General features: G+C 41.4%; 1 protein-coding gene and 1 pseudogene across 22 annotated transcripts in view; one reads left to right on the top strand and one right to left on the bottom strand.

The window, feature by feature from the left end:
- Positions 1–14516, top strand: part of Magi2 (membrane associated guanylate kinase, WW and PDZ domain containing 2) — a 1483910-nt gene that overhangs the window by 259090 nt on the left and 1210304 nt on the right. The gene's annotated exons all lie outside the window — the stretch shown is intronic.
- Positions 9361–14516, bottom strand: part of Lmnb2-ps1 (lamin B2, pseudogene 1) — a 144585-nt pseudogene continuing 139429 nt past the window's right edge.

The raw sequence follows: 14516 nt of genomic DNA, 5'->3' as shown, positions 1-14516 counted from the left end.
CAATGGAACAGGGAGAGGCTAATAAAATACCACGTGACATTAAACAGTGTGAGTGAGGCACGAACAGGACTATGAGAGGGGCGAGTATGACAATACCACAGTGACTTTTTAAAAGCTAAAGTGTATCTACCCTCCTACCATTCCATAACAGGGCAGCCTCCGTTTTCTTACTTGGCTCAAGCTTGTTCTCTGCCCAAAGTTATAAACCTCTCGAGTGGGGAGATCAAAATAAGGCAGGACGGTTTTTCCTTCTCAGAGTTTAAGCCTAACACCATGGCTACTAAAAGTTGCTATTACCCTGTCATTTTCACAGAAGAAAGTAGCAAAAGAGAAATAGATGAATCTCCCATTTAATGACTGTTCTGTATGAACCAAAACTGCCTCAACTGCTATACAGACAATTTGAAATTAGTGTTCACTTTACCCCAACGTGATACAGCCATTTTTATTCCCATCTTAGAAAGGAAATTGAGGCACAGAGAGGGTACTTTGCTCAAAAGAATCTATTTGGTTAGTAGAAGTCATATGTATCAGTCTTAGGAGCCCTGAGTACAATAAAATCACAGTACTCAGGGTTCAGGACCCAGGACCAATTGGACTGACGTGCAGTCCAGTGCTTTTGCTCTCTGTGTATCTTTTACCTCTTTTGGAAAAATAAAACATAATAATAGCCATTGCCTTCTCAGTGCAGCTCAAAATGCAATTTCATAAAGGGACTTTACCAATGACTACAATAGAGAAAATGTTAATTTTTAAATATTCAAAACCTTTGTTTTACTCACTCCAGAAGACACAACTGAAAAATATCTGCATGAATGCACCACCTAAAAATCTTTGATTTTGTAACTATTAGCATATTAACTGCAGAAATAATAAAAATTACAGTTATATCTTTTAACTGTAATTCATCTATCATGTCAAAAAGTTTAATTTGAGAACTGTTGATCTTTACATTTTTACCAGGATTCATTGATTGCAATTTTCTCCTCAGATGTGAAACCCAGTGACCAAGTCAGACACTTGAGCTCCATAATTGGTATCAGAGATAATTTCATTTCTACTTGTATTCTGTAATCAAGTTAATTTCTGCAACATATAGAAAATAATTTAATATAAACTATCACAGGCTAACCACAAATGCTTTTATTCATTAATTGCTAGTGAAGTTTGTGGCAAATCATTATTACTAATTTGGTGAGGTAGCTCATACACATGCCGCAGTTTATGTATTGCGCAGACAAACATCCAATAGCACACTCTTGCCCTAGCCTATCTACTGCACCCAAAGGCAAAAACCTCACAGGGAAAGGAAGGGGAAACAGAGGGTTGGGCAAAAAGAGCAGGGGGAAGAAGGAGAATAAAGAGCTGGAAGAGAAAGGGAGAGGCAAAATGAACGAGGGGACACGGATGTCACATCCTAGGCTTAGGTACTGTGCCGACCAAGTAAAACCATTTAAAATGGAGATGAAACTGCCCATCAAAAGTTATTTGTGCCACATAATAAGGCGAGAAAGTATCAAACTGGAAGTGAAATTATTGAAAGAACAGTAAAAGAGTTTGAACTAACTTATTACCACCATGTATTTTATAGTTATCTTCCCAGAGAATGTATTTAAAGTATATTAAATTTCTTCATAAAACATTTACACTGTACTTGGGTTTTAAGAGATTGAACTGCAATGTTAGCTTTAATTGTGTGGTTTTGCATACAAAATTTGATGTCCTTGTAAAATTCAGTTTAAATCCCTATTTTCTCTTATCACTTTTTAATTGTATATGACTTTTATCTTCCCTTTAATTTTCTCTGAGAGTCTTGTTAGGGCAGGAGAAATGCTTTCCTGAAATTATTTTCCAGAACAGTTCAAATATATATACATACATGTATACATATGTATGTATGTATGTATATATATATATGTGTGTGTATATATATATATATAATTTCTATTGGAAAAAACAAAAGTTTAAAATAAAAGTATAAAAATGACTTTTGCTTTGCTGCATATGAATGTTTGCTGTCGGAAACTTTTACTATGAATTAATATTATATTTGTTCTAAATGTATACTAAACAGCCAAGAGAACAATGGCCAGGTCAGAAACAACATGATCAAAAGAGGATGTTTATTGCATCCGACCTAGATAATGTCTTTATTACCAAAAGTGAATAATAGTTCCACTATTATCCTATGAACACTATCATAAAAGTTGCTAGTTTTCAAAATCAATCATTTATTCAAATACAAAAAGCAAACATTCTGATGGCACAAATCATGTAGAAAATAAAGTATTTTATATGAGATAAAATGATAAAAATTGTTTAAATTTTATACAAGCCTTAAAGAAATATAAATATTATATAAATGAGGAAAAGCTAGAAGATAATAGATAGATAGATAGATAGATAGATAGATAGATAGATAGATAGGATAAATATAGATAGATAGATAGATAGATAGATAGATAGATAGATAGATAGATAGATAGATAGATAATAAATATAGATAGACAGACAGGTAGATAGATGGCAGGTAGGTAGATGATAGATATAGATAGACAGACAGATAAATGGCAGGTAGGTAGAGAGATAGAGGTAGTTAAATGATAGATATAGATAGACAGATAGACAGATGGCAGGCAGGTAGGCAGAGAGATAGAGGTAGGTAGATGATATATAGAGATAGATAGATAATAGGCAGTTAGCTAGACAGACAGATAGGTGATGAGACTTCCACATCATACCCATGTCTTTCTCTCCGTTTTTCACCATCCATTTAAAAATACATCATAAATAAGACAGCAAATAACCCTCTTACATTATAGAAAAGTGACACGCCTATTCCTTTGAGTTTCTTCCTGGTTTTGTCCCATCAGGGAGACTGCTATTGTAAGCATCTTCCCATTACTTCTTTAGAGAGTAAATGACTTCCAGCTAAAACCGGGACATATCTACAGACACATATGCCGCATTCAACAGTAGAAGTACTGAAAGATAGTGGCTACCTATCAGATAGAAATGATTGAAGGGAAATTGATACATTTATTATTTCAACAGGAAAGAAAAAGAATACTTCATGGCATTTTCAATGTAGTCTATTGAATATAAGAAGTATATCTCAAAATGTTTTGTAAGATAATTCCATGAAATTCACTTGTTATTTTGGCCAGAGATGATCACCCACAGCAGAATGCTTCCCTGGCATATACAAGGTACCATCAATACTAGTTTTAAGAAAGTAAATATTATATTACTAGCATGTAGGTGAACCAATTAAGCTATAATTAATCACCTAGATCTTAACCCAGAAGCATCTTTCAATCTTGGTCCATAACAACAGCATACTCACACAGAAATTGGAACTCTTGATTCGTGTGTGTTTTGAATGAGTGTATGAGTATGTTAAGGAGAGCTTAGACATTACCTAAGGAAAATAGACCTTAAGTGGGGGTACTGACAAATGAAACCCCTAGTTACCTTAAAATGTCCAGATGCTACCATTTCACAGATGTCAAGATTTATAGAAAGTCTCTTGTATCTCTCGAGGTGTGTCTGGCATAACTTCACATTCTATACAATCAGCTACCACTTAGTGTCCACCCCTTCTCCTTTACCCCTCTAAACCCTACCTTTTTCTGTATCAAATTCATGTTGCTACATGCATATATATATATATATATTTGTTTACATATATTTACTGTGCGTATATATTTATATATTTAAAACACATATATGGGATGAATAATATATACCTAATACTTATACATATGTAGGTACATACGTGTATATATGTCCAATACACACATGTTCAGTCCCTATAATATTTTTACCTATATGTATCTATGATCTCAAGTCTTACCTCTTGGTATTATCTTAAAGGCAATTTCAAAGTATAATTGTGTCTTACCTAAACTAACTACATCCAACTAAAAAGACAAAACACAATTTAATTACATTAAATAGGAAACTAATCTTTAACCCACCAGGCTTCTGATAGGTGAAGATAGCACTGTGTATCATTCTTAGATTCATAGAATTTGTTTCCAGCACTTTCCACTAATTGCCCAACTACTTAAATTTTTTTGTAATACACTGTTGGTCAATGTAAATTTAATTAATTGCCCTTAATCCTGACATTGACAAGAATATTGTAAGTTAAAAGAAATCTCATCACTTTTTACTCAATTTTGAGAATTAGTTAAAAAAAAAAAAAACCACAGAGACCTTCAGAGGAACTTATTAACTGAAACAAAAAATGAAATCCAGATAACTAAGAATTGAATCTCATAGGAACTAAAATTCCTTTTCTACCAACTCAAGCATAGTTTGAGCCATTACATGTCAGCTACATATAAAAATTTGAATGTATCCTGGTTTGTATGAAGATTAAAACTTTTTTTCAAAAACATTACACAGTATATCACCTTTTAGGAAGAAAATTCTGCAGGCAAACAGATTTGTGAAATGGTAAGTTACACAAATCCTGGTTTGAAACCTTCATCCGCACACTGGCACGCTGCATCTGATGGCCCGGTGTTAGCTGGCAGTCTGCCAGCTAACTGTGGCCACGTGCTCTCTTTCAATGATTTCCTGCTCAAATTTCTTTTACATCAACTATTGCTGGGGGAAAACACTTTCATAATTCATTAAATAAATGTATAAAGAAGAGGAGGAAGTGGAGGAGGCACAAAAACTGGAACTGTAGGGTTAAGGCACACCCCTAAAGATAGGGCAGGAAAACATTATTGTCTGTGACACTGAATGTTGTAACGTTTGTGCTTCATACTTGTACATAAAATTCTCAGAAATTCTGACTGAGAAGGGCAAACGCTACATTTCAGGAGGAGATGGAAACTGGCTGAAGCAGTTCAGGAGGAAGTCGAATATCCTTAGCTCTTACTCTTCCCTCTGCCCCATTTTCTTTCTATTATTGGCATCTTCTTCCCATGTCGTCTCTGCTTGCCTTAGGACCTCTCCAAATGCTCTCCTATGGAGTCTGTAGCACAACCTGCTACATGTTCCTTCATCTCCTCCCCCTGAGAAAACCAACTCTTGCTCAGGATACATAACCACAGAGGGACTGTGTTTGGACTGTCTTGAGGATCTTTAGAGCCTCCTTCTCACAAAAGTATGTCCTTGTAGCGATTTGAGATCTGTAGCAAGGAAGTTGTATTAGTTGTATTGGTCTTAGGCAAATGCAACATGGGGTCATAGGTCATGTAGGTTTCCCACCTTTGACACTAAGGGTGAACACGTTATACTCTCTCAAGAAAAGTAGGAGTGATGAAGCAGCCCAAGTAGCTGTCCTAAGGATGGAGAAGCCAAGTCAGGGCCTAAAATTTTAGTCTTTCCTTCGTGACTGTTGAATTTTTAATGCCTCATATTGCTGCACCCAGGCTTCATCTACCTTCTGCCTGATGTAAGGAATACCTCTCGCAAGGCCGATTATATGACATGACACACCAATGCATGTGAAAGCATTTTGAAGAGCTGAGAAGCAACAAAGGTATACAAGGGAATTTGTCTTGGTCCAAGTTTTTTGAAACATCCCATTTAGTAATCATCTCCCCATCCACACATAATAATTTAGAAGTGAAATTGGTCCAAAAGTCTTTTAGTATAAAAGTTTAGGCAGTTTTAACTCAGTGAAAAGTTCGAACCCAATAATCTGACCCTGGACCAAGGATGCTGCTACTGCTTCCGGGCATCACAGGAGTGTGATTAGCATCCCCGCAGCCGGGAACCTCACAAGGGGAGGCTGCTCTCTGGGCTGGATTAAGAATATCGACTGAGATTTCACCTCACACCAGTGAGAATGGCTATGATCAAAAACTCAGGGGACAACAGATGCTGGCGAGGATGTGGAGAAAGGGGAACACTCCTCCATTGTTGGTGGGATTGCAAACTGGTACAACCATTCTGGAAATCAGTCTGGAGGATCCTCAGAAAATTGGACATTGAACTGCCTGAGGATCCAGCTATACCTCTCTTGGGCATATACCCAAAAGATGCCCCAACATATAAAAAAGACACGTGCTCCACTATGTTCATTGCAGCCTTATTTATAATAGCCAGAAGCTGGAAAGAACCCAGATGCCCTTCAACAGAGGAATGGATACAGAAAATGTGGTACATCTACAGAATGGAATATTACTCAGCTATCAAAAACAACGACTTTATGAAATTCGTGGGCAAATGGTTGGAACTGGAAAACATCATCCTGAGTGAGCTAACCCAATCACAGAAAGACATACATGGTATGCACTCATTGATAAGTGGCTATTAGCCCAAATGCTTGAATTACCCTAGATGCCTAGAACAAATGAAACTCAAGACGGATGATCAAAATGTGAATGCTTCACTCCTTCTTTAAAAGGGGAACAAGAATACCCTTGGCAGGGAAGAGAGAGGCAAAGATTAAAACAGAGACTGAAGGAACACCCATTCAGAGCCTGCCCCACATGTGGCCCATACATATACAGCCACCCAATTAGACAAGATGGATGAAGCAAAGAAGTGCAGACCGACAGGAGCCGGATGTAGATCGCTCCTGAGAGACACCGCCAGAATACAGCAAATACAGAGGCGAATGCCAGCAGCAAACCACTGAACTGAGAATAGGACCCCCGTTGAAGGAATCAGAGAAAGAACTGGAAGATCTTGAAGGGGCTCGAGACCCCATATGTACAACAATGCTAAGCAACCAGAGCTTCCAGGGACTAAGCCACTACCTAAAGACTATACATGGACTGACCCTGGACTCTGACCTCATAGGTAGCAATGAATATCCTAGTAAGAGCACCAGTGGAAGGGGAAGCCCTGGGTCCTGCTAAGACTGAACCCCCAGTGAACTAGACTGGTGGGGGGAGGGCGGCAATGGGGGGAGGGTCGGGAGGGGAACACCCATAAGTAAGGGGAGGGGGGAGGGGGATGTTTGCCCGGATACCGGGAAAGGGAATAACACTCGAAATGTATATAAGAAATACTCAAGTTAATAAAAAAAAAAAAAAAAGAATATCGACTCATCAGAGCGATGATTCTGTAACCTCAGAATCAGTATGTTTTCATTCCAGTTTTTTAGAAAACTGGGTTACCGGGCTGGAAAGTTTCCTGAAAACAACACATATACCCTGGAAAAAAAGAGGCTTCCTGTCTCCCAGAAAATCTGGGATTAGGTCCAAAATCTTTGAATGTGTTCCTGATCCTTCCCTAGTTATAGTTCTAAATATATCTGCTCCTGGCTGGCTATCTATCTATTTGCCCAAATCTGTTAAAAATCTTCCTAAACACATTTGTTTGTGGAAACTTCACCTTCTAAACCATACATTATTGCACCTTTGTCCTGCATGCGTGTAATTTAAATACAAAATTATTTTTAAAACATCTCCTTTCGTGTAATTCACTTTATAGCAGAAATGAGGTTTTTCGTGTGGGTCTCATAAGCATGAACTGATCTCTAGATCTGAGTCTCAAGTCAGCCATGTATCAGTCATATGACCAAGAAAAATCCAGTTTCCCTCTGTTTTGTCTTCACTGTAAACTTGGAGCATGTAGAAAGGACTTCTTTAAAAAGCCATTGTGAAAATGAACAAGCTGAGAGAGATCTTTGCATCCCTTAAAAGATGAGCTTATAAAAAGTAGGAAGAGGCATATCAGCACTTGCTAGATGTTCTTCAAGTCTTTCTTTTGTTTGATATTTTTCAAAATCAAAAGCTAAAAATTCCTTGCCTGACTCCAAGTGCAGCTGCTATCTTAATATCATTACTGTTGCGGGGATAATTCTCCATCCTTGGATTTCTTAGGACATTAGAAATACATTGAGCCTCCATCATCTGTTACCCTTCGAACAAAAACTGTCAGTAAGTTTTATGAATTACTAAATAATTTTTTTGCAGTTAAAATCAGTGTTGTTTGAGTGTACAAAAGTTTCCCGTCTTAAAACGAACATTACAAATCGTAGGCAGAAAAGAAAAGGTGGAACACACATTTGGCACGCATCTTAATAAAAGAAATAACCTCTAGAGCCTGGTGATGTGCACAGTGCAGGAGGCTCCCTAGTAGCAGTGCCACTGGTAACCGCCTTGCCTAGCCGGGGCCAGAAACAGACTTCGGAGGACCTGCAGATTCCTCTAGACCTGCTCCTCCAACACAAGGAAGCCAACTCCACTATGGAGTACACTGGAGGGTACCTGTCCTGTGGGCAAGGCAGCAGGGCAGCACAGTGACTGCAGTCAGCCATGACTACCCAGGATACAACACCGGTCGCTTAAAGAAAACGGAGGTATCTAGAAGCAGGAGGTGACCGGCGGTTTCTGGAAGTCAGTGGCAGTGGTGGCATCCTGTGACCAAGAGCTCTTACCTTGAGGGAGACTAGGCCTGAACTCTTTCTCCCCACAGCTCAGTAAAGGAAACTGTCATAGATAACCCCCAATCCTGGCAACTCCAGGCATAAACCCCCAGAGCAGCATCCCAGTGAGCTGTGTTAGTGACTGATGTAAAAATGAATATTCTTTAAAAAAATACAGCGTGTCTGTGGTGACAGAAGAAACTGACTGGCTCGTGGTGCTAAGTTGCAGGGAAGCAAATTTCCAGGTCTTGCCATCAGGGTGGGGCACAGAGGAGCCACACAGTCATACATGTGAGGCCAGGAGCACAGCTAGCCTGGCCACCTGCCTTCGAGCAGTCACTGACTGGGAACCTGCAGCCTTTGCTCCTGAAGGTACAATGCCCACAATCTTCCTGACCCCTTCAGTCTTAGGATGGAAGGAGTTGTCCCATATGTGAGCTCCCTCCTTGGTCCTCAGATTTAGAATAGACTAGAACATTTTAGAATCTGGGCCCAGAGAAGCCTCTGAATCCCCCAAAGCTAGGGACTGTTATAAACCCTTCAGACTTAGATCACGAAACTGAAACATCCCTGGGTCCAGGTACTCTGCCAGTGCCATCAGTTCCAGGAGAGAGGAGGGTCTGCCCTGTGTCCTAAGAGCCACCATATACTGACAGACTAGTGAGCCCCACAGCTTTCTTTGTGGATTTGATTTGACTTAAATCCAAACATGAATTCTGCATTTGACTTGATTTGAAAAGCTTCAAAGAAAACGACGGAATCGCCAGTTTCACACAAGGTCCACCCTCAGCTACCAGCCACTCTCCTGCCCTAGATCAAGGTCCAAGTCCTTCAGCCTGCAGATTCCCAGCCCAGGCCTCTATATCACCATGAAGGCATGGGCCGGGTGAGGCCTGTGGGCAGAAGACACCTCCATCCTGGAAACCCAGCAGAGTCCATTCACATTCTTACAGTTGCTTAGCGGTCATCTAGAAATGTACCAAGGACTAGTGAGAACAGACCATAAAAAAATAATTTCAGGGGCTCTGGGAACTATGGTGACTGTGGGGTAGGTTCATCAGTCGACAGCCCCTTGAGATAATCCTTCAGTCCCCAGGCTGGTGGTAAAGGTCCCCTTTGTTGAATTCTGCCTCCTCTTCTTCCTCTTCTTCCCCATTCTCACACCCCTGGACAGATGACTGCTTCCTGCATGGCCACCTCCTCAACATCTGCATTGCCCAGGACAGTGAAGAGCTCTCTCCAGATCCCCAGCTGTTCTAGCTCTCCCACACAAGGGTTGATGGGGACTGTGGATAACCCCTGGCCAGCTACCCACACTGTGACCTTCTGGCTGGCCCGTGGGATATAACTTGGGTGTTCTCATCTTCCAGAACCTGTCTCTTGATCCTCCAGTTCCCCAAAGACTGGTCCTTGTCTGAAGAGTTCTTAAGGCACACGAACCTGCCCTCCTGGTCCACCTCGTCAATGTTCACAAGACCTGTAGCCACAGCCTGCTGGGCCAGGGAGCTGCTGCTCAAGCTGGAGGCATTGCTCTGTGAGCCTGGGGTGTCCTCATTCTCCAGCCATAGGCTTTTGCTTGGCTCCCACACCACAGACATGCCAACCCCCGCTGCTGTTGCTCCAGTTGGCCCAAGAGAGAGTGACCTGTGATGGTTACCCGTGATGAAGGGCTGGGGGTGGGGGAGCTTAAGCCTCTCCTCCTCATGGTCCATCAGCTTAAGGTAGGCGCTTATCCCCATGTCCAGGGCCAGTTTGATGTCCAGCCACTCTTGGTAATCCTCCAGCTGCTTCTACATGGCCTCGCACACCTCTGTCATCTCCCAGTCCTTGGTGTCCAGCATCTTGCAGAACTTGTCACGCTCCCTAGCCAAGGCCTCTTCCAGCTCACAGATGTGGTCCTCCTCAACACTGTCCTGCTTTGGGATGCCTGAGAACTTGTAGATGAGAGACTCCAAGTGCATGCTGGCCCCTTTGATCTCTTCTCAGGCTACACTGGCTGCCTTGGCATTCTGGTTGGAGCTCAGCTTGATGTTGTCCAGCTTGACCTTGTAGGTCTGCTCCAGCTCCAGTCGGTACAGTCATGCTTACTCATTATCCTAGCTGCGCGGGTCCTTCAGGGCCTGAGCCATCTTGAAGTCATATTCCTGTTACCAGCTGCTGTCTATCTCCATGAAGCGTCCCCATCCCCCCATTGGGTTTTCACACCTCCTCCTTAAACACACTCTTGCTGAAAACCAGCTGTTCCTGCAGGCTCTGGCAGTGGTTCTCCAGGTCCATGAGCATCAGCGTCTCCTTCTCCAACTGCTTCTTGGCCACAGTGTGGCCATCCTGTGCCTGTATCAGCTGCGCTCGAAGCTCGGCCTCTGTATCCAGACCATGGTTTTCACCGAGGGCTACAGCCAACTCAGCCTCAGGACGATGAAACAAGGATTCCAGGTCCTTCCCTCAGCCCTGGGCCACCGTGAGCTCTCCTACCCACTTCTTGGCACTCTTCCTGGACTCCTCTAGCTCCGCCTGCACCTTTCCAATTTCAATCTGCCGCCAGGCATGTTCATGGGTTGTCTCATCCAGTACCCGCCGGGCAGGCATCAGCCAGCTCTGACTCGTATGGGTCTTAATGCCACTCATCTCACTCATGGTCACCTCGCCCTTCTCGGAGATCCAGAGGAGCAGCCCATTATTCTCCAGCTACAGCTTGCGGAAAGATGCGATCGATGTAGTGTGCCAGACGTCAAGCTCTGCATAGCTCCTCCTTCTCCTGCAGCCCAGGCAGGCACGGGTGGGTGTCTAAGGAGTGGCGGGCCCACACAGGGTGACAGAGACACGAGGATCATCTCAGGTGGCCAGGTGCGGCATAGAGGATGGTGCTGCTGCCCCTTAAAATTTCTTAATAGTATTATATTTTTGAGTACTTAATCATTTATTAACTTGAAATTTTGTTTGTATAAAACCTCCAACTACCTCCTCAGTTCCTGACTCCCAGTAAAGTTCCTGAAATTTAGTAGGCCATGTGTATTTTTCCTTCATGTGTGATGAAATAGTCATGACATATATATGTGTATATATGTCTTTAAAATTTTTTATCTGCATCCTTATTGCATTTCACTGGTGGCATCATCATGATGTAGGCCCTTGTTGTACTGCCAAGATGGCCAGATAATGATCAATACAATGGAATCAAATGTGATTATTGAAAGTACATCCTTTATTTTCACACTCTGTCAGTGCCCTCACCAATTTGATACTGAGAGCCGGGCATAAGCCTGCAGGGTTAAAAGAACACATATACTCGGGTCATTTGTGTTAAGAGAGAATGCTAAATCTTTAGCTTCATTCACTGAATGTATACCCCAAGTTCACTGGGTAGAAAATTCCAGGAAGCACAGTGGGAAAACTGGCTTAAGGCCTCAGGAACGAAAGACCAAATACATGCCCCAAATTTACTGGGGAGAAATCCAAGAAGATGGGCCTAAGCCCCCAGGAACAAAGACCAAAGAACAGAAGACAGGAAAGAACATGGACCAAGGTGTTTCCATACCAGGCCAGGGTGTTCCTTTGTTAGGAACAAAGGCTTCTACATGCAGCAGCAGGGCTCAGCAGGGGTCAAACACTGTAGGGGACCCAAGAGGGTCCAACAATGCTCTATCCTACATAAAAGTTACTTAAAGCACAAGACAGTAGACAGTATCAAATGGGATAGGACAGAGAAGTTGTGCAAGCACAGAGTCACACTAGCCTCTCTTTCATGACCTTATATCCTTATGGTTTGGATGCTTATATACCTCCAAAATTGATGTCAGCACATTATCCTCAGTGCAACATGAACTAAGTCACATGACTAAGTCCTTGTGGTAGAGCCCTTGCAGTGGTAAATCTTGATTACCAATTTGACCAGTCTCATGGGAAGAGGAGCTGATGGAAACCTAGGAGAAGAGGGAGGGATCTGACTGAGTGAAGTGCTGTTTGTGTCTGCTTTCTGGCCCCTAATATAGGCTTCTCTGCTCTGTCACACTGTCCACATCGTGGTGAGCTCAAAACATGAGACAAAATGAATTGTATTTCTGCATTTAAGTAATCTCTGTCAACTATTTTTCTCAGCAATAACAAGTATAATTAACATGACCCTTGTAAATGGGAAGCGGGCCCTTAAAAAGACCCTAAAGGAGCAAGCTTGTCCATTTTGCCTCCTCTTTCCCAGGGGGGACACTGGGAGACAATGCCACCTAGCTCTTGGGATGTTGACCCTGAGCCTCTGTGCCTTTAGAACTGCAAAGGTGACGCAGACTGAGATACTCTGGCCTCAAGCAGTGTGTGGAGCCGGACTGATCCCATTGTGAAATTCTAGTTCAGGCTACAGCATTAACTGTACAAAAGTTGACGAAGACTAGATCTGTGTCATGCTATCTCCAAGAGACCAATGTACTTAACTTGACTCAGATACTTGCATTGCAGAGCAGGAGAGTAGGGTCGGTACAAGAACTGATCATGATTTTTTTTTTCTGAGCAGAACGTGCAATTCTACACTTGCTGGTAACTGAGTACTTAAGCATCTGTGTCCTCTGAGAAATCACTTTAGCCTACTTTCTTAACTCAGCTTACAGTCTTTACACTCTGGCTGCACTGATTTGTTACTTGAGGAATAGTCAGATCTGACGTTAATACCACACTCATTATTCGGCCAGTCCGTCAAAAGTCACTTTCTAGGAAAGCAGTGAGAGAGATAGTCTCCAGAGATAGTGGGGTACTGGCCTCATGGGTGGTGGGCACCTGCTGGAGGAAGGAGGAAAACTGCTAGCAAAAGGAGAAAGGAGTGTCTGACATAAGACTTTTGGTATTAACAGAAAAATTTGGGACATGCAATCTGTAATTTTGAAACAGTCGAAGACTGGGATGTAGAAATCTCTGCAGATGTAAAGTAACAGGCAGCAGCCGTGTGAGAACAGAAACGTGGTGACACTAGTGTTGAAGAATAGTCAACGTTTTAATGATTCCCTTCAGTATAAATGATATAGTGCAGTAAACAGATGACAGAACGGAGGCAAAAGGACACTATTGAAAACAGTATAGTGGCAAATGGAAGACACGTGGAGGAATTTAAATATTATTGACAAATACAAGGCATGCGTTGGAAGTTAAAATAATTCGAAATAATTAGAACCCTGTAAGGGTATGAACCCATTCTTTTAAAGCTTCGTGTGCATTATACCATTAAATATTAGAGAAAAAGGATAATATTTTTACATTCATTTTATTTTATTTCTTACATGTGAGTGCTATATACAACTTTTTAATCTTAAAACAACTTCTTGGTAGCATACTGGTGCTAACCGAGGAGGAAAGATGTATGCATTTAATATGCTTTCTGAAGAAAGAGTTTAATAGGAGAAATGTCCAGATAGGAAATAGAATTGAATACCTGGGACAGAGAGGTATAGCACTATAGATGTGAATATGGTCATTAGCTGCTTAATAAAAGGACAAACAGACTCTCCATTTCTGGGCTTGGAAGAGAAAGAAAACAGAGAAAGTAGACTCTTTTTACTGGACCTTGTGTTGCTGAATGGAGCACTTTAATCTTTTATAAAAGAAAACAAGAAAATAAATTGATGGCTTTAATTAAAAAATTCACACAAGCATCGTGTTCACACTGTACAGTCTTGTATCTTTCTATGGCATACATTGTTAAGCTTTCTCATAACGTGGCCAAATAACTGCTAAAAGGCATCAGTGTGCCCTGTGTTATGTGTCTTAGCGGTTAACTATCATTCAAATCCCACTGAGTGAAAGGCACATCACAGACATCAAGGCATTAGCATGGCTGTTTCCATTTCTTCCCATTAGGGTTCACCTACTTGACTGCACAAGCAGTACGTTGATGGAGAACATCTGGTCGCACTGTTGGTTGTTTTCAAAATTAATTTATTATAATATATTTACATAATTCATATGTTTTGATCATATGACAATAATTCTGAGTGAGTGAACCCATAGTAAAACAAAGACAACTATTTCACGGTCTTCTGGCCGCATTGTTTTTGATTCCTAGGTGACCACATCTTCCCTTGGGTCTACTAAGGCAATGATAGTAAATCTGACTGCCAGTTGCTAATATTGTATTTTCAGGGAAAGTAATAATTGAATCATAAAATGATTAGAAAGGAGCAAAAAGAAA

The sequence above is a fragment of the Rattus norvegicus genome, chromosome 4 (assembly GCF_036323735.1).
Source record: "Rattus norvegicus strain BN/NHsdMcwi chromosome 4, GRCr8, whole genome shotgun sequence".
Classification (NCBI taxonomy): Eukaryota; Metazoa; Chordata; class Mammalia; order Rodentia; family Muridae; genus Rattus; species Rattus norvegicus.
The sequence above is the reverse complement of the archived record's forward strand: the minus strand, read 5'-3'. Positions and strand labels throughout refer to the sequence as shown.